General features: G+C 34.6%; 1 long non-coding RNA gene across 1 annotated transcript in view; it reads left to right on the top strand.

Annotated features, from left to right (window-relative positions):
* LOC309636907 overlaps positions 1-17,824 on the top strand; it is a 178,520-nt gene extending 160,696 nt beyond the window's left edge. Inside the window, exons 2-3 of the long non-coding RNA XR_014250305.1 lie at positions 4,609-10,039; positions 10,335-17,824. This is a non-coding gene — a long non-coding RNA (uncharacterized lncRNA). The remainder of the gene's footprint in view (positions 1-4,608; positions 10,040-10,334) is intronic.
* The last annotated feature ends 4,359 nt before the right edge of the window (positions 17,825-22,183 follow it).

The raw sequence follows: 22,183 nt of genomic DNA, 5'->3' as shown, positions 1-22,183 counted from the left end.
AAATGGGAAGACAGAGAAAAAGACAGCAGCTGAAGGAGCAAGGTAAAAACCCACCAAACCAAACAAATGAAGAAGAAATAGGCAGTCTACCTGAACAAGAATTCAGAGTAATGATAGTAAAGATGATCCAAAATCTTGGAAATAGAATGAAGAAAATAAAAGAAACGTTTAACAAGGACATAGAAGAACTAAAGAGCAAACAAACAATGATGAACAACACAATAAATAAAATTAAAAATACTCTAGAAGGAATCCATAGCAGAATAATTGAGGCAAAAAAACGGATAAGTGACATGGAAGATAAAAGAGTGGAAATAACTACTGCAGAGCAGAATAAAGAAAACGGAATGAAAAGAATTGAGGACAGTCTCAGAGACCTCTGGGACAATATTAAATGCACCAACATTCGAATTATAGGGGTCTCAGAAGAAGAAGAGGAAAAGAAAGGGACTGAGAAAATATTTGAAGAGGTTATAATTGAAAACTTTCCTAATATGGGAAAGGAAATAGTTAATCAAGTCCAGGAAGCACAGAGAGTCCCATATAGGATAAATCCAAGGAGAAACACACCAAGACACATATTAATCAAACTTTCAAAAATTAAATACACGGAAAAAATATTAAAAGTAGCAAGGGAAAAACAACAAATAACATACAAGGGAATCCCCATAAGGTTAACAGCTGGTCTTTCAGCAGAAACTCTGCAAGCAGAAGGGAGTGGCAGGAAATATTTAAAGTGATGAAAGAGAAAAACCTACAATCAAGATTACTCTATTCAGCAAGGATCTCATTCAGATTCGACGGAGATATTAAAACCTTTACAGACAAGCAAAATCTAAGAGAATTCAGCAACACGGAACCAGCTTTACAACAAATGCTAAAGGAACTTCTCTAGGCAGGAAAAACAAGAAAAGGAAAAGACCTACAATCACAAACCCAAAACAATTAAGAAAATGGTAATATGAACATACAAATCGATAATTACCTTAAATGTAAATGGATTAAATGCTCCAGCCAAAAGACAAAGACTGGCTGAATGGAAACAAAAACAAGACCCATATATATGCTGTATACAAGAGACCCACTTCAGACATAGGGACACATACAGACTGAAAGTGTAGGGATAGAAGAAGATATTCCATGCAAATGGAAATCAAAAGAAAGCTGGAGTAGCAATTCTCATATCAGACAAAGTAGACTTTAAAATAAAGACTATTACAAGAGACAAAGAAGGACACTACATAATGATCAAGGGATCAATCCAAGAAGAAGATAGAAAAATGGTAAATATTTATGCACCCAACATAGGAGCATGTCAATACATAGGGCAAATGCTAACAGCAATAAAAGGGGAAAGCGACAGTAACACAATCATAGTAGGGGACTTTAATACCTCATTATTGATAATGGACAGATCATCTAAAATGAAAATAAATAAAGAAACACAAGCCTTAAATGATACATTAAACAAGATGGACTTAATTGATATTTATAGGACATTCCATCAAAAAACAACAGAATACACTTTCTTCTCAAGTGTTCATGGAACATTCTCCAGGATAGATCATATCTTGGGTCACAAATCAAGCCATGGTAAATTTAAGAAAATTGAAATCGTATCAGATATCCTTTCCAACCACAATGCTATGAGACTAGATATCAATTATAGAAAAAATCTGTAAAAAATACAAACACATGGAGGCTAAACAATACACTACTTAATAACCAAGAGATCACTGAAGAAATCAAAGAGGAAATCAAAATATACCTAGAAACAAATGACAATGAAAACACAACAACCCAAAACCTATGGGATGCAGCAAAAGCAGTTCTATGAGGGAAGTTTATAGCAATAAGCAATACACTCCTACCTCAAGAAACAAGAAATATCTCAAATAAAAAACCTAACCTTACACTTAAAGCAATTAGAGAAAGAGGAACAAAAAAACCCCAAAGTTAGCAGAAGGAAAGAAATCATAAAGATCAGATCAGAAATAAATGAAAAAGAAATGAAAGAAACAATAGCAAAGATCAATAAAACTAAAACCTGGTTCTTCGAGAAGATAAACAAAATTGATCAACCATTAGCCAGACTCATCAAGAAAAAAAAGGGGAAGACTCAAATCAATAGAATTAGAAATGAAAAAGGAGAAGTAACAACTGACACTGCAGAAATACAAAGGATCATGAGAGATTACTACAAGCAACTATATGTCAATAAAAGGGACAACCTGGAAAAAATGGACAAATTCTTAGAAAAGCACAACATTCCAAGACTGAACCAGGAAGAAATAGAAAATATAAACAGACCAATCACAAGCACTGAAATTGAGACTGTGATTAAAAATCTTTCAACAAACAAAAGCCCAGGACCAGATGGCTTCATAAGCAAATTCTATCAAACATTTAGAGTAGAGCTTACACCTATCCTTCTCAAACTCTTCCAAAATATAGCAGAGGGAGGAACACTCCCAAACTCATTCTACGAGGCTACCATCACCCTGATACCAAAACCAGACAAAGATGTCACAAAGAAACAAAACTAAAGGCCAATATCACTGATGAACATAGATGAAAAAATCCTCAACAAAATACCAGCAAACAGAATCCAACAGCACGTTAAAAGGATCATACAGCATGATCAAGTGGAGTTTATCCCAGGAATGCAAGTATTCTTCAGTTTAAGTGACTCAATCACTGTGATAAACCATATTAACAAATTGAATTATAAAATGCATATGATCATCTCAATAGATGCAGAAAAAGCTTTTGACAAAATTCAACACCCATTTATGATAAAAAACCTCCAGAAAGTAGGCATAGAGGGAACTTACCTCAACATAATAAAGGCCATATATGACAAACCCACAGCCAACCTCATCCTCAATGGTGAAAAACAGAAACCATTTCCACTAAGATCAGGAACAAGACAAGGTTGTCCACACTCACCACTATTATTCAACATAGTTTTGGAAGTTTTAGCCATAGCAATCAGAGAATAAAAAGAAATAAAAGGAATCAAAATCAGAAAGGCAGAAGTAAAGTTGTCACTGTTTGCAGATGACATGATACTATACATAGAGAACCCTAAAGATGCTACCAGAAAACTACTAGAGCTAATCAATGAATCTGGTAAAGCAGCAGGTTACAAAACTAATCCACAGAAATCTCTTGCATTCTTATACACCAATGATGAAATATCTGAAAGAGAAATTAAGGAAACTCTCCCATTTAGCTTTGCAACAAAAAGAATAAAATACCTAGGAATAAACCTACCTGAGGAGACAAAAGACCTGTATGCAGAAAACTATAAGACACTGATGAAAGAAATTAAAGATGATACAAAGAGATGGAGAGATATACCATGTTGTTGGATTGGAAGAATCAACATTGTGAAAATGACTATCCTACCCAAAGCAAACTACAGATTCAATGCAATCCCTATCAAACTACCAATGCCATTTTCCACAGAACTAGAAGAAAATTTCACAATTTGTATGGAAACACAAAAGACCCCGAATAGCCAAAGCAATCTTGAGAAAGAAAAATGAAGCTGGAGGAATCAGGCTCCCTGACTTCAGACTATACTACAAAGCTTCAGTAATCAAGACAGTATGGTACTGGCACAAAAACAGAAATATAGGTCAGTGGAACAGGACAGAAAGCCTAGACATAAACCCAAGGACATATGGTCACGTTATTTTTGATAAATGGAGCAAGAATATACAAGGGTGAAAAGACAGCCTCTTCAATAAGTGGTGATGGGTAAACTGGACAGCTACCTGTAAAAGAATGAAAGTAGAACACTCCCTAACACCATACACAAAAATAAACTCAAAGTGGATGAAAGACCTAAATGTAAGGCCAGACACTATCAAACTCTTAGAGGAAACATAGGCAGAACACTCTATGACATAAATCACAGCAAGATCCTTTTGAACCACCTCCTAGAGAAATGGAAATAAAACCAAAAATAAACAAATGGGACCTAATGAAACTTAAAAGCTTTTGCACAGCAAAAGAAACCATAAATAAGATGACAAGACAACCCTCAGAATGGGAGAAAATATTTGCAAATGAAGCAACTGACAAAGGATTAATCTCCAAAATTTACAAGCAGCTCATGCAGCTCAATGTCAAAAAAACAAACAACCCAATCCAAAAATGGGCAGAAGACCTAAATAGACATTTCTCCAGAGAAGATATACAGATTGCCAACAAACACATGAAAGGATGCTCAATACCACTAATTATTAGAGAAATGCAAATAAAACTACAATGAGGTATCACCTCACACCATTCAGAATGGCCATCATAAAATAATCTACAAACAATAAATGCTGGAGAGGGGTTGCAGAAAATGGAATCCTCTTGTTCTGTTGGTGGGAATGTAAATTGATACAGCCACTATGGAGAACAGTATGGAGGTTCCTTAAAAAACTATAAGTCAAATTACCATACGACCCAGCAATCCCACTACTGGGCATATACCCTGAGAAAACCATAATTCAAAAAGAGTCATGTACCACAATGTTCATTGCAGCTCTATTTACAATAGCCAGGACATGGAAGCAACCTAAGTGTCCATTGACAGATGAAAGGATAAAGAAGATGTGGCACATATATACAGTGGAATATTACTCAACCATAAAAAGAAATGAAATTGAGTTATTTGTAGTGAGGTGGATGGACCTAGAGACTGCCATACAGAGTGAAGTAAGTCAGAAAGAGAAAAACAAATACTGTATGCTAACGTATATATATGGAATCTAAAATAAAAGGTTCTGAAGAACCTAGAGGCAGGACAGGAATAAAGATGCAGACATAGAGAATGGACTTGAGGACACGGGGAGGGGGAAGGGTAAGCTGGGATGAAGTGAGAGAGTGGCACGGACATAGATACACTACCAAATGTGAAATAGATAGCTAGTGGAAAGCAGCCACATAGCACAGGGAGATCAGCTCAGTGCTTTGTGACCACCTAGAGCGGTGGGATGGAGAGGGTGGGGGGGAGATGCAAGAGGGAGGAAATATGGGGATATATACTCCAATAAAGATGTTTAAAAAAATAAACACAAATAAAACCAACACAGATATGTTGAGGAATTGTTCTTATATAATAACTCTAATATTTTATTGTGAACTATATAAAATAAATGCAATATCCTCAAGATATTCTTCAATCACTGTATTTTTTGTACTTGAGAAAAGAACCCACAATAAGACTAATACCTATGAGTTCTATGCCTGTGTACTCGGCAGAGTTTCCTCATATAAGGCCAAAGGGTAATTGAAAAGAACTGACTTAGTAGAGAAAAATCGAAATGAACAAGGAGATTAGAATCATATACATAAGATTAATTATTTTCATTTTCATGATATCACAGCAAATTCAAAACAATAGGAAACCTCTGAGATAGTCTGAGCTTCAATTTCCATGCCTTATTACTATAAAACATTGATCGGAAAATTTAAAAAAATACCCATTAAATAGAAACTGAAATATTAGTTTTTCTCCATCTTCCTGTTTTTATGTGCATGAAGGATTTCTTTTCATATGAAAGTTTAAGTGGTTCAAGGGGGTTAAAACTAGCAACCTCTACATATGCAGTGGATGTTTCAATAATTAAACCTTGAATATTATTGACAAGGTTAGTAAAATTTAGAGTGAAAACATACTTTTGTGTGTGACATGACCAGAAAGTTGCATATTGCTTCCATCAAGAAAGTTACTCTCCTATTATAGAAATGTCATTTGAATTTATTTGTCATTTCTGCTTTTAATCACCAGTTTATAACTCTGGAATCAAATCTTCCCTGTAGGTTCCTTGGCAAAACTCCCATTCACACCAGTATTAAGTACTTATGCCCCTATCAGCAAAGTTTGACCCATCCCCTTGTGTTTTCATTCAATTTCGGTTTTCAGGTATCCCTGTAATTAATCAGTTTCTTTAGATGATTCCGGCAGAGATGCCCTGGGGTTGAATAATTATACAAAATGATTAGCTTTTCAGCTGTGAGGTCTGTTGCTAGAGACATGAAAACTATAACATGATCTATAGTACAATGCCATATTACTGAATCGTTGTACATAAATGTCCCCAGTGAACACAATTCTGTTAAAAAACAAGAAATGTAATTTGTTTTGCAATGTACAAAGTGTAAACAAGTCGTACTAAGGCATATATACAAGAAACAAAAAGTCTGAACTTCAAAAGATTCCACCCGATAATAATCAGGACCTCTGCATTCCAGTCCTGCCCCCTCTACTCATCAGCTATAGAACCTTGTGTAAATAACTTCATGGGAGCGTACTGGTCACTGATAATCATTTCTTTATCTGCAAATTTCAGGGGCAGACTAGGAAAAAAAGGAATTAACAGAGGAAGTTCTTTCCCACTGCATAAGTAACCCATATTCTAAGTTAACTCATTTCCTTACAAGTAGAAAAGTAGCCTCCAGTTGACAGTTGGACTTCACTGTCCTCTATTTGTTTTCTGATTGCTTCTCTTTGATCTTACTCTTTATTTGGGAAAATCACAGCGTGGTGTGATATATACTAGTTTAGGTATATTTTATCTTTTAATTCTTTCATGTGGTTTCTAGACCAATTTTGCTCAAATGGATTCCCTTAGGCACCCAAAAACGTGACCTGGAGATCAGTGAGTTTGATATATCTAAGATTAGATCTATGTATATCTACAGATGTAACTATCTATAACTATATCTGTACCTATATCTATATCATCTGTATCTGTACCTACCTTTACCCATAGCTATAGCTATCTCACCCAGCTCTCTGATTACAGTGTTTAAACTCAAGGGGCAAAAAGTAATATTGTATCTTAGAAGGATTATGGGGTTAGAGAAGAGAAACTAAAGTTTTGTGATACCTGAGCCAAACTCATTTCAAGAGACTGTCGCAATTTACACTGCCACCAAAAGCTTATGAAAGTCTATTTCACTGCATCCTCATTGGCAATGAGTCTGCTTTAATTAAAATCTTTGTCATTTTGGTAGTTCAAAAAAAAAAAAGGAATACTTTAATTATATTAGGTTAATGAGAACTGAATCATTATTCAGTCTATTCAGACTTATGCAATGACAGAAAAAGGAAAATAATGGCACTATGCCACACTAATATTAATTTTACTACCTAAAAGTAAGAGGAGACTTCAAAATATTTTAACAGAGATTATTAAAATGAGATTTGAGTAGTCTCAAGGGATTCAGTAGAACAGATATGCCAAACTCAGATAAAAGTAAATAATCCTGATATACAAGCCAGAAAGCCAACTTATACACTGACAATAAACAATACAAATGGCAAAGTGAACGTGTATTATATACCACCTTAAGTGACTCATCATATTGGAGAGAAACTACCATTTGATATAAATTACGTTTTATATATGAAGAAAAATGTTATAATCAGAAGACTGTAGTTTTCTTGTGTTAGTTATATCACTGAAAAGGCTAAAATAAACTAGTAACTTATTCCTATATCTCCTATGAATATTTCCTGTATTTCGATTTGGAAGGCTAGTGGACTTTTCCCTGAATGTTTTGAAATAGGCACAAAGTTCATCTTTGTGACTTTTTTTTTCTGTGTTTCTGTCTTAATCTGTTGGGGCTGCTACCACAGCCCAAATACCATAGACTGGGTGGCTTATAAACAACAGAAATTTATTTCTTAGAGTTCTGGAGGCTGAGAAATACAAGATCAAGACATCAGCAAATCTGGTGTATGGTGAAGGCCCACTTCGTAGTTCATAGATATCCATATGTTTTCTGTGTCCATGCATGGCTGAAGGGATAAGGGAGTTCTCTGTGTCTCTTTTATAAAAGCACTGGTCTCATTCACAAAGGCTCCACCCTATAACCCAGCTCCCAAAGGCCTGTCCATGAAAAAATGTTGCCTGCCATATCAGTAAACAAAGGATGTTGCAGCCATCAAACCATCACATTGCAGTCACCCCAACAGTGAAACCTGAGTCAACTCAGTATGATAAAGCACAGGATACTGGCCCCAGATAGCTGAGTTGTATGTATATCAAAGGAGTGATTTCAGTGAGCGCAGACTTTTGCATCTTCCCATGTACAGAAAAGGACTACATTTATTTACTTGAGATGTCTGGTTTTCTTTAATTAACAGTAATATTTTGATGTTCTGACTACCTGGTCTTTTTGTTGCCAAAACTCCTATATATCCTAGCTCCTCCCTTACCTCTTCAGAGCAGTCCCTCAGAGTTATCTGAGAGGCTGCATCTTGGGCTTGTCTGCCAAATAAAATATAATTCTCAACTTTTACGTTGTGCATTTTTTTCAGCCAACAGGCCCCACCTCCAAATTCTATCATGCTGGGCATTAGAATTTAACAAAATTTGGGAGAAATACACATTCAGTCTATAACAGTTTCTTTAGCTGGAAAAAAAAAAATCCCCATTATTATTATTATTCTTTTATTATACTAGTACTTCTACCCAAGCTCCACTCTTGCCAGATTTGAAGTCATTTTTCTTTTTTTTTTTTTTTTTGCTTTGCTTTTAAAGGTGTCTTTGTACATTGGTTTATTTTGTATTTAATTTTCAGAGAGTAATACACTTTCTAAATTACTTCAAAGGCAGGGTTTCTCAATATAATCCTAAAGTATGGAAGACAGTCTCCTCTTGAGAGGTTCTGGAGTAAGAAAACTATTTAGATCTCAACTTTCTGAAACCACTATAATTATGTGACTTTGAGGAAGCCTCTCTCCTCTGACCTTTGTTTTCCTCATCTGAAAAGTGGGTATAATAAGAATACCCTCTTAAGGTTACCAGGGGTAAGGGGGAGTGGGGAGGGATAAACTGGAAGATTGGGATTGACATATACACACTACTGTATCTAAAATACATAACAAATAAGGACTTACTGTATAGCACAGGGAACTCTATACAATACTCTGTAATGGCCTATATGGGAAAAGAATCTAAAAAAGAGTGAATATATGTATATGTATAACAGATTTACTTTGCTGTACACCTGAAACCAACACAACATTGTAAATCAACTATACCCCAATACAAAATTAAAAAATAAAATAAAAAACAACAAAAAAGAATGCCCTCACTGAATTTTGCTGATAATAAATGATATACTGTATGTCAGTGGTTTTCAAATCTGGAAGCATATTACAGTAACTGGATATTGGTATTTTTATAACACCTTAGGCTATTTAATGTGTGCCTAAGTTCCTCTTGAAGGACAATCTTGCAAATGCTAGCAAAAATTCTGGCTCTGCCAGCAAGTCTGTGGTCAGATTAGCTATAACTAACTTCGGAATATTATATGCATATACCTTTGAGTGCTGGGTCATTCATTTCAGGGGTGATTTGCATTTGGGGATCTTAATCAAGGCATTCTTCACTTATGTCAAGATATGGATCCTCTAATCAGAGCCGTTTGGCACGAAATGTGAAGCTTTACTCCTGGGTGAGAGGAAATGGTTTTCATCCCCCGGCAGGCTTGGTATACCCTGCTTAGCACTGCACCCTAAATAGAGAAGGTTGTTTTCTATCTCAGGCTGAAATCAGGACTGAAATGCAGTAGAGGAAAGCTTGGGCTATTCAGTTAGAATGGGCTACCTGACAGAGATGGCTGGATTTACAAAGGAGACAGTGTCTAAATTTTATTGTGTCTAATGTATACAATGTAGCTCCCACACCTATAGAGTGATATTATTATCATGATTTTATAAGATTGGGAAACTAAGTTTCAGAGAAGTAGTTTACCTACATATGTGATAGATTTTTCAGTTCTATCTAACTAGTTCTCTTTCCAATACCACATCATCCTGCATTGAGTAATGGGACAGAATTAGAGAGGCCAAAGGTAAGTACAAAATAAAATACAGCACATGTTAACATTCCCAAAGGAAACATTCAAACTACTTTAGCACTCATTAGCATTTATAAGACGAGTGATTCAAACAATGAACTGATAGCTGGGAACCACAATAAAATGAACAATTTTGCATTGGTTCTCAGTAGATAAAAATGAGGTTTTTTTTTTTAATTAATTAATTTATTTTTGGCTGTGTTGGGTCTTCGTTTCTGTGCGAGGGCTTTCTCTAGTTGCGGCAAGCGGGGGCCACTCTTCATCGCGGTGCGCGGGCCTCTCACTATCGCGGCCTCTCTGATTGCGGAGCACAGGCTCCAGACGCGCAGGCTCAGTAGTTGTGGCTCACGGGCTTAGTTGCTCCGCGGAATGTGGGATCTTCCCAGACCAGGGCTCGAACCGTGTCCCCTGCATTGGCAGGCAGACTCCCAACCACTGCGCCACCAGGGAAGCCCGAGTATTTTTATTAACCAATTCCTGTGATGAATAGAAGACACTACTTGCAATAAATTTATTCCAATCTATAGAGTAGCAGAATTCTATCTAACTTAAGTAATTTAGTAATGGGTATTACAAACATCAGTTCTCATGATAATTTAAGTAATAGTCCAGTCCCTCCCTTACTTTAGGTAAAGGGTAATCTGTGCTACAAACAGTTGATTATAATCCAACATTTAGGTTAATCAAATTGGATTAGAATTTGAGCATGATGATTAGAAAACACAAGCAACCATAATGAGCAAATGTATTTCACAGACTAACAGTTACTATAAATCCCTTTGAAAGAGAAACAGGAGACTTGGGTGTAGAAATTTGCAATTTGAGGAAGGTGGTACAAAATAGGAATAGAAACCATGAAATTTACCATAAGGCATTTATCTCCTCCTTGAGCAACTTAATTCTGAGCCTTGATCTCTCTATTTGTAGGTGAGGATAAAAATACCTATTTCATGGAACTACTGTTCACATCATATAAGATCATGTAACTAAAGACCTTTATACAAAGTTTTCTATTACAGTAAAAATGATTAGTATACATAAAATTCTGTTTTGAAAACAGAGGATATATCTTCTTTTCAAGTATCGAAAGAATAATCCTCAAACTCATTTTGCTTTGTGCTTTAAAGAGAACCCCAATGATTCCCATACTGAAGAAACAGTATAGAGAAAAATATAATAAAACTAGAGGTTAATACAAAATAACAACAAGAACAACAACAACAACATGCTTTTACCGGGAAACAAATAAACAAAACTCTGTTTTAAAATCTTGAATATGTTAAACAACTATCATATCAAAATGAAATCCAAACTAGACTAAACTAAGGATAATGAAAAGCTACATGTCAAAACAAATTACATAGACATAAGAGTTGTAAAAGAAAGTATGAATTGTATATTTTCATATTATTAAAATAATGAATATCAAATTTAAGATGTTAGAAATAGAACAAAAATAAACCTTACAGAATTAGAAGCTGATTTTAATAAATATAAAAGTGAAAAGTTATGAATAAAGAAACAAAAAGTAAAAGAGTTAATAACCTTAAATACTTGTTTAGAGAAAAGGAAAATAAAATAACTAAATCATTAGATAACTGACATAAAAGAAATAGGAGAAACAAAAATACATATATACCTTCAAAGATAATGGGTAAACTAACCATAGACAGAAAGGAAGATATTGTGTGAGACTGTTATGCTCAGATCTAAACAATAAATTCTCAGTGCAACAACTAATCACCACGAAAAAATAAAGCAACAAAATGAATCTCCAAATATAAATTTGGAGATATAAAATTTATATAGAACAATTGTTAAAGACAAATAATGTTATCAACAATATATTTCACAGGAGATTTTTACTAATTATTAAGAAAATAATTTCAAAGTCACTTAAAGTGTTTCAGAGCAAATAAAAAGAAGAAATGTCTCCAATTATTTTATTCTAATATTACTTCAGTACCAAAATCCAACTAGGATTGTGCATTCTCATATATACACAAACATTCACACAATACACACAAACATTCACACAATACACAAACACACACACACCTATTTCAGTTTCCAATTTCTAATTAGAGAATGGTTATATCATATAGAACAAAAATATAGAAAGACTCTATCACAATGGAACATCATTCCTTGCTCAGTAAAAGTTCATTTCTTACACTCATAAAAAGTATTTTACTCAGCTGGTAGTAAGAGTGTGTTAGCAGGTTACCAAGAATGTTTTCCCCCATGCAGCCATTCAGAAATACAGGATGTTGGTGGCTTTGCATTTCCAAAATTGATTTCTAAGGTCAGCCACCCAGAAATGTAAAAGGTCATGGGACAGTATCATGGGGAAGGTTTGTGTAGGTCAGTCCTGGAAAGGTCCCACATCCATTCCATTCACATTGAGTTGATTCACATGCACACATCACAAGCCCTGCCTACAAGGGATCCTGGGAAATGTAGCTCCTCTAATGTCAGCCATTTTCCAACAGTAACTTAATGCCAAAGAAAATAAAGCATGCTTTTTTGGAGGAAATTTAGCTTATTTCTAAGGGTGGCTGTGAGGATTAAATGAATTAATAACTGCCAAATGCTCAAAATAATGTCTGGTAGATAGAAACTTTCCAGTAAATTTAAGTTATCTTACTGCTTATGTCCATTTTTCCTCACTCCTACTCTACGTTATGGTCTTATTACTTTCCTTATGTTTCAGTTAGATTTTAAGCTGTAAGGCAAAGATTTCAAATCCAGTGGTTTTAACAGTAAGAAAGTATTATAATGTCATTTAAGTGAAGTCCTGAACTCTGGCAATTCTAGGGTTGTTGAATTCAACATCTCAGGAACATCAACAAATGTGTAGTTTCTTATAGTTTTTATTTTCACAATTCAACACGTATTAAAATTTTGTCCCTATGGTTTGCTCCCATCATAAATGGAAAATGGCCTGCTGTCCCAAGATACAAGACTATTCAGAAAAAGATTAAAGGCAAGGGAACTTCTTTCTGTATCTTTTATCAGTGCAGAAACATGAACCTGAAATCCTCAGGAAATTTTTCTTAATCACATTTGCCAGAACTAGTTCACATTTCTATTACTAAAGTGGTTACTCGCAGAAGGCTTAACCAATCAGAATTTAAGCCTTAAGTTAGGGATAGGACATCTTTTCTTCAATTACGGGATGGAGAGAGGGAAACCCCCTAAGAAGTTGGTTATCCCAGGAGAAAAAAAGGGAGTAGACCTCCTTAGCACTCACAGTGTCTGCTACAACTTATCATCTATTGCCTAGATTGCCATAAAGTCCTATTACTGTTTTTTGTTTTTTAATTCTACCTTTTCTACTTTGACAACATTCCCTATGGTACTGCCAGATACATTTTCCAAATGAATAGCTTTTATTTATTCCATCTCAAAGAGCTTCAATACATTTTATACCATTTAGGTCTACGAGTACCTGCTGATTTTCTACTGGCATCTCACTGTCTAGCATATTTAATTTTGCATCCACTGGAGCCTCTGCATTGCATGCTCTGCTGTTAGATATCTAATAGCTTCCTCCGGCACCTCATTCAGGTCTTTACTCAAATGTCATATATATCAGTAAGTCCTTCTCTGTCTATCCTTATGTAAAATTCCAGCTACCTCCAACCTTCTCTATCTCTCTTCATTTCTTAGTTTCTTTTGTCAATTAACATTACCTGACATTTTGTATGGAACACTTACTGTCATTTACCACTAAATTTTAAGCTATAAAAATTAATCAAGCAGATTATAAATTGTGAATGTGTGAAGGTCCTCAAGACCTAAAAATTACAAATGAAATCATTGACTAAACCTTGCTTTTAAACCTATTCTTTACATTTTAAAGTTTTGTTATTGTCCTTCACAATCGAACGCCCACCCAGCCAGCATAAGTCTAAGGTTAATTGTATTCAGCATTTCCAGTTAAATCAATTTTTGTTTTGATTGTACAAAATTTACCAAAATTGCATTGATCTCTTTATATTAATTTTACATAATACTCTAAAAAAATAACAAATATGAAAATGATTGCGTAGTTGAATGCTATTAAACAAAGAAGGCAATGCCACTGAAGACTTGCTATTGGTCCAGTAGGCAGCACTTTCATCCAAAAAATTGAAAGTGTCTTCATCAGTAGGTGTATTCTTTTTTTAATTTAGTGTTGGAAAGGGGGTTGGGGAGAGTCAGTTATAATGTAAGAATGTAAAAATGGTAAAAATGCAAAGACTCAAAATGACAATTTAAAATATATACTTACAGATTTCTTCCAAATGGAAACGTTCAGATCTTTTATATATGCCCCATGGATTACCAATTCTATGGCTGTCCTGAAACCTCCCCCAATATCTTCATTTCAAAGTTTAGTAGATTGTTCTATGGTTTCAAATAGTTGTTCCTCCCTCTACTGTCAAGAGTATTGTATGTCCCTTCCTATTGTCATGGGATGTTTTCTGATGAATGGTATGTGAGTGGGCTTATATATGACATCTGAGCAGTTGTTTCAAAGAGGAATCAAACGTTTCTATCAGGTATCTCACTCTTTTCTTTCCACTGTACAAATGGTATCTTCCAAAGAAGGGCTGCCCATTAGCCTGGGTCCTGGGATATTGAGACATTTCAATAGCATCAAAACAGCTGTGGCAGCTACCAACACGAAACACAAGCAAGACTAAATATTTGTAAGTTAGTGAAATTGGGGGTGAGGGGGCGTTTGTTACTGTGATAAATAGATACTAATGTGGCCCACAATTTCCCACTTCCTGGTGCCTATACCTCTGTGCAATCCCCTGCCTTTAGTGGAGGCTGGACCTAGTGACTTGCTTCTAATGAATAGAATATGGCAAAAGAGATGGGATGTCATCCCTGTGATTATGTTATGTTGTACAAGATGTGCTTTAGTAGACAAGTAGATTTAATGTGAGCAGCTGTGATGTAGAACTCTACATAGCAAGGAGCTACAGGTAGTCTCCAGGAATTTTAGGCAGCCCCTAAGATCTGAGAGCAGTCTCTATCCAACAGCCAGGAAAAACTTGGGCCCTCAGGCATTCAACCACAAGGATATGAATTCTTCCAACAGCCTAAATGAGCTTGGAACTAGATCCTTTCCCAGTCGAGCCTCCAGAGGAGAATGCAGCCAGCCAACATCCTGATTGTATGCAAGTGAGACAATGCACAGAGGGCTCAGATACACCTTGCCCAAATTCCTGACCCATTAAAAATATGTGTGTGGTTTTAAGTTACTGTGTTTGGGAAAATTTTTTATAAAGCAATAGAAAACTAAAACAGTTATTAGAGATAATTCCTATCAATATCATACATCTAATCTCAAACGCCACCTTCAGCAGGCAACCAGAAATGACCCCTCCCTCTATTTACTTCCTTAGCATTTTGTACCATAATATGGCACTTAGCACTTTTTATCTATTCACTGCTTACTGGGACTGTGCTGTTTATTTTTATTTTCCCAGTCCTAACACATTACTTTGAAATGAAATGTGTTCAAAATAAATAATTCAGTCAGTTTAAAAACTATATTAAATATGTTGACAATCATAATTTTTGGCAGTCATTAACATTAAATAAGTATATCTTAAAGAAAGAAAAATAAACCTTTTTAGAAAGATAATCCATATTCCTTTTCATTATTTTAGGCTAGTCCTCTTTTAGGCTGAATTTGTAGAGATTTCTTATAGATAAAATGAGACCACTTACTTTAGGTTATATTGCATTTGAGTAAAAGATTAATTGTGTAGCTTCCTTAAGGTGATTATGGATCAATTTGTGAGTCTTTTCCACTTGGTTATAATTTCTCATTATACTCACATGTCACTATTACTGTATGTTTTTCACATTGCACATACTAGTATTTTTGATTATGCCCCAAATAATTGTGGAATAGTAACCCAATCAGGAACATAGAAATATATACTCATGGGGTATCCGTAGATACTGGCATTAAGCAACTGATTTCCAAAATTAATGAATCATCCAATGTACTTGAGAGTAGATACTTGCCACGGCACAGAAGTCCTTAGAGACATGTTAGCTGACATCAGAGCTTTGGGCTTGCATCCATTTCAAAAAATATATTTAAGAATAGGCTAGAAGATGGAAGTTTACAAATATTTTGTGAGGTCCATAGAGCATGATAGATCTGATATACTCCATATATTTAAACATTAATTTGCTTATCATTCATCTCTCCTCACTAGAAAGTAAGTTCCACATGGACAGGAGATTTCATCTCTCATTTATTCACTGATGGAAATCACAAGAACTTAGAATAGCACCTCATACTCAGTACTTAATAAATGTTAGTTGAATGAATGAATAATTTTATATTATCTTGGCAATGAAAAAATAAGCTTATATTACAGTAAATTATAACAGACATGGCTTCAAGAAAAGATACTGTAATATGATTCTGGTCCTCTTGTCCACTCATCTTACATATAGGAATTTTTTTACCCACAAGTAGCATCAATTGGTATAATCTGTATCAATATGGACAACATCTAAATAAGTATACACAAGTGAAGTTATTTTTTGCATAAGCTGATTGGGCATGTTTTTATGATTTTATGTTTTTCTCTATTCTAAGAGGTTTTTTTTTCTTTGTCATGACAATCAGGGGAGCTGAGGACTGAATGGACTCTTGTCTCTAGGAAATACAAATGATAACTTTCCACTTTTTCATGTGTCCTTTCATGCCATGTCAAAGGCAAAGTCTTCCTCCATGAGGGAAGCAGAAGAAAAAATTCACTGATATCCATGCAGCCCTGCCATCATCACAGATATAGAAGGACCTCAGCAGGACAACTGTGCTTTTCTTATTAGTGAAAGTCTCTAAAGATTTGAGGGAATAAGGGTGTCTCTTAGATCAAGTGCTTTGGTGTGGGAAATTGCAGTTCACTATCCTTAAGTGTACTTAATAGCCTCTAAAGGTTTCAAGGAGCTAAAATGCCAGGAGTTTGTGACTTATAATCAATAGACCATCACTGCAGTTCCTGGCAGGTTTAATAATGATAAGCGGGTAGTACTTTTCTATAGTTTAACAAAATGTAAGGCAGATCGTTGTTGGATATGTAAATTACACTCAGAAAATGTTATTTTCCTCTTAAAATAAATGGCTACTTGAGTAATGAGCCCAGGAGAATGAGTGATGACCATTAGTTTTTGCTTTCCCCATCTAGTAGAGCTCTTCTTGAAGAAAAACACACTATCTATAGTTATTGAAGTAATTATGACTGATGTCTGAGTAACAACAACAAAAAAAATCCAAGTGACAAAACCAGAGCTCCCAGGAAAAATGGAAATACATAGGGATCATGATAGAAAATATTAAGAAGAATAAAAACTGAATACCAACTTAAGATTTATCATTGAATATAGAGGAAGTCACCATATAAAATATGTCTGTTGATATGTCTCTTCTCTTTTTATTCCAGCAAGCAGAAAGATTAAATTAAAATTGTTTTTAAAGTACAGTAGGTATTCTAAGCAATTCTAGTCCAGGCTATGCCATTTCAATATTTATTGATGTGAAATTAACAACAGCACCACAACAAACATCTAAAGATCATGTGAAAATGTGACCACATTTGTAGGTGGACCCTGACCTTATTTACCTCTCCTCAGTTTATATAAGTGAAGAATTAACAAGGAAATGGAGTGAGTTTGACAGACCTTAACTTGAGCTCAACACATGGTGGTACATAGTATCTAGTATTATCTCATGCCCTATGCTTTGGGTTACATACTGATGACGGATACTGCATAGGCTTCCTTGGAACCATAGCGCTAGATCACAGTTCTGAGAAGATGTAATGTTTCCTTACAAGAATGTCAGTAATCAGTAGATGAGGTTACTTATAAAGTAAAAACTTGAAGCTTGGTAGACATGTCTTAGACAGGAGGGAAAAAATAAAATGCTTCCTCTTTGCCTGGGCATAGCCTTCCTTTTTACTTGATGCCCTAAGAATAAAAGTGTGTAGGTATGTGCCTGTGTGTATGTGCCTGGGGGTAGAGAGGTGATTTGTCTGTGGCTGTGGAGGTGTTTCGAAATTATTTTCTTCAGTTTTTCTTATTATATTCTTCAATATTCCACGGAGAGAGGATTTGTAATACTCAACTTTGAGGCAGCCAAGTTTGAATCCTGACCCCTGGTCGGAACTAGAATGAAATGAGGACAACTGAGAAACTTCATGTGTTTTGCTGAATGACGAAAAGCATAAAAGTTTGAAGGCATGATGAATAATTCACTGTAGAGCTATTACTGAGCACTGCGTCTACCTAGAGTGCAAATCAGCTGTATTTCCTACATATGCCCTCAGCTAACCATACCTATATATGGGCTATATTATGCTATATTAGCATATATAAAGCATAATTTATATATTAGGCTATATTAGAAACCTAAAGGCAAGAAAATATGGACTATTAAAGCTAGAAGGAAACTTAGAAATCATTTATTTTTAGCCTGGGTTCACTGAACTGCTTAGAGTCCAAAAGGTTGTAATGGGGATTCAGGAGTTACTTTCAATATTTCAGGAAGTCTAATGGATATAATAAATTACCATAATCAAAAGGCCTAACAGGATAAATATAACCATAAATGTCTTTGCAGGATGTTATGACTGGTTATTCCCTTCTTATCCCAAGTTCTGAATGTGTCAACAATTAGTAAAATACATTTGTAAGTAATTAAAATGAAAACTATCTCCTAATCAATGTAATGTAACATCTATATCTTTCAAATCATAAGCACAATAATGAAGAGGGCATTTGGCTTGAAAAACACTGGCAGCCCTTAATCTGGTTGAACCATATCCTCCTTCCACCTTGTTTTCCCCACCAGGTAACAGATGAGAAATTTGAGGCTAGGAATAGTTAGTTGACTTACCCAAAGTAATAGATTCATTAGTGTTAGAGGAGAGACTGGAAATTGTCTGCATCACATTAATTTCAATATTTAGTCTACAATACAATATGGGATATATGTGCACATCTGAGTTATGAAAATCTAGATTCAAAAAATAATACAAATTCTCATATTGTTATATGGTTATATCTGTTCTCTCCTCATTATTTCAAAATTTAGCTCTATGATACATGCCTTCTCTATTTTAAACAAAGTAAAACTTATTGAAGAAAAAAATACATACACACATTACTGCTAATGGATAATGAAATGGATAAATGAGAAACTGGTAAAAAGAAATAAGTAAATACGAGGAAAATAAACCATGTTATCAATTAAATATGCATATATATACATATAAATATATATACATACACATATATGGCCACATATATATATATATATATACACACACACACATACATAAATACATGGTTTACACAGGTGTCCATTGTTCATTGCAGTATAACATATTGTTTGATGCTGGATTTATGATAGTAATTAGCTGCAGATTGTGCTATTTTATACAGATATTTTACACAACATTTCCCTCCCCTAACCCACTCACAGATCACTTTTTTCATGACACGTTTTTCAGCTCTTTATTAAAGTTTTTAAATTTTAAAGTTGTCTGTAAATGTAAAAATATGTCTCAATAATTATACTGTTTTTCTATTATTGCATTTAGCTCTCCTGAGAGAAATATTTTTGAATAAAATTTACCTTCATCATGTACTTATTCAACCACCATTTTTCCTAATGCAGAAGAGGATATCAACTTTTACTGGCAAAGCACTTAGCGTATATGTTTACTAGAAGTCTTGAAAAGTCTAAAGGGAGCTGGCTACTTTCACATTTTACGGCATCGATTGGATGGCCCCTTAACAGTCCACCAGCCAAGAATTAAACAACCATAACTAGAATGGCCAGCAAGTACACTGTTCTTGTTTTTATGTTTCCTTATGTTTTGCAATCGAGCAACTGCCTTTGTATCTTATTCACAAACCATTTGGAATAAAAATATGGAAAACTTTGGATTTGCCTTTTCTAAAGTATCCATGTCCTCTGTGATGCTGTTGGATTTCTGTTTCTCACTATCTCCTTATCAAGAGTGGCCTTTCTCTACAGAGTAGACCAGATGGCTTTAAATGACCCCAGCCACATCTAGATCTATATCTTATAGGTTTATCGATTATAAAAAATCCAGTCTTTACTATACATTCAAACAGAAAATTTACAGGGAGATCTGTTTTCAGCCTGGTTTGAGTCACAAGATAACCCATGTGAAATGAAGGAGCCATGGTCAGCTGACCAGCTGACTCCATATTAAATAGATTTCCAAAAGTAGAGGTATTACAGCACTGAGGAAGAAGGGATGTTGGCAGAGGCAGACAAAGACTCAAGGGCTGAGTTCTAAACCACCCAACACAGCAATAGGCACAATTTTGTGTCTCAGTGAATCAGGTGTCTATTGAAATCGTTTGCTTTATAGTTTATATATTATATGCCACTTAGTATACTAGGGTTCTATGAAGCTCTTTTTCAAACAAAAAAACATATATAATTTGGACTTTCTAAATTTTAAACTATCTTTGTTTATTAAATGAATAATTACTTTAGCTACAAAATATTTAAATATATAAGCAAGTAAAATTATATATTCAGCAAAATTAAATTACAATCATTGATGTGTTTCCAGAAAGGTTTATTCTTATAAACTTACCATGCCAAATTACAAGGGTTACTTTTTCTTCTTAAACCATCTTCATAATTTAAAAAAAATTAAATGTTATCTTTCAGATACATTTTTCAAACCACCTTCGGTCTCCCTGAAATGTACCAGCTTCAATTATAATTCTAGTATCTTTTGTTACTTTTAAGATTTTCAATTAATGTTAAATTGTGTTAATTAATAAATCAGAATAGGATACCTGATAATATATAGTTAAGATAGAAATTATAAAACTCTGGAACATAAAAAATGGTGATCTATATATTAGCATATGATCATCAGTCAACAGGTTTAAAAGAAAGTACCTACATTGGCATATATTTGAGTTGAATTATTATACATGTTTCTTTTTGAAAAAACTGAAGAGGCTGTAAATAATGGTGCCAGATGACTAATAAGTTAATGTATATGTTTTGTTGCTATTGTTATCGGGGAAAAAAGAGAGCAATCTTGTAAAGCAAAATTATCTGATATCAGAATGTAAACAAATATAATGAAACACAAATTGTAGGATATTCAGTAAAAGTAGATGTCTGAAAGGAAGTGTGTTTTTTTTTTAACTTTCATGTATAAAGTACCTGAAAAAATGAGTTGGAAAGAATAAATAGAATGTGTTCAACATTCTCAACAAAGCTGGTACAATAGTATGGGGTTATTCATAAAAAGGATGAAGGTTGGTGCTTCCTCTATTTCAAATAATTATAAGGGTAGTATTTGTGGTAGATGCCTTTGGAAGCTCCACATCACATTCTCAATAGAAGCAGAAGCTACAAGAGCCTGTTGTACCTGGACAAAAATACAACCCGGAGCGCTGAAAAATTAGTGCCCCTGAGGACAAACTTACAGCAGTGGAACAGACCTAATGGATGTACATCCTCACTTCTCATCCTGTGAACAGAGCATTCTGGCATTCTGTATGTTTCCCAGAGGCTCTGATGATACTGAGTCCTTACTGTCTACAGCAGCGACCTTGATAATAGGCCCCTATTTTGTTTCCTGGCTTCCCTCTCTGATGCTCCCCAATTCCTTGCTCTTGTATCCTGAGATTTCTTCTCAGAAGAACTATCTGTAACAAGTCCTTGTGTTAGGCTCTACTAGTACAGAAAAAGAATAAAATAATAATTGGGGATTTTTAAAATCACAAAAAGAAATATCAATCTGTTCATACATATAATATATTAATGAAAAACAAAGATGTGTACTTTCTGAGATACTATAGCTTTCTTATATCACCAAACTTCTTGTTAGTATTTGTATTTTGCTATGATCTGGAAATCATGTTTTAATAAACAGTTCTGATTTTAAAAGTAATAAGCTATAGAATCCCTAAGAGTAAGTGCTACTTATCATTGTGTTTATTGTAAAGAGTGTAAATAGTGCTTAGAACCATTCTTATCCCTAGTCATTTTTCTCTGATGTTCGTAGCTTGTCTATGCTAAGTTTTTGATGTAAATTATTTTACATTAAGGACCTAGATTCATAACTGTTAAACTGTTAAAATATTTTTTTACATTTGAACTCTGTGAGTTTTGTGAGAAAGCCACTGGATCACACTGAATATTTGTTCCCTCATCTTATAAAAACAGGGATGCTTGACATGATTTGGTATGTCAGGCGCTTTCCAGATTAATAATTAG

The sequence above is a fragment of the Balaenoptera physalus genome (genome assembly GCF_965194825.1).
Source record: "Balaenoptera physalus genome assembly, chromosome: 10".
NCBI lineage: Eukaryota > Metazoa > Chordata > Mammalia > Artiodactyla > Balaenopteridae > Balaenoptera > Balaenoptera physalus.
Note: the sequence above shows the minus strand (reverse complement) of the source record. Positions and strands in the feature narration are given on the sequence as shown.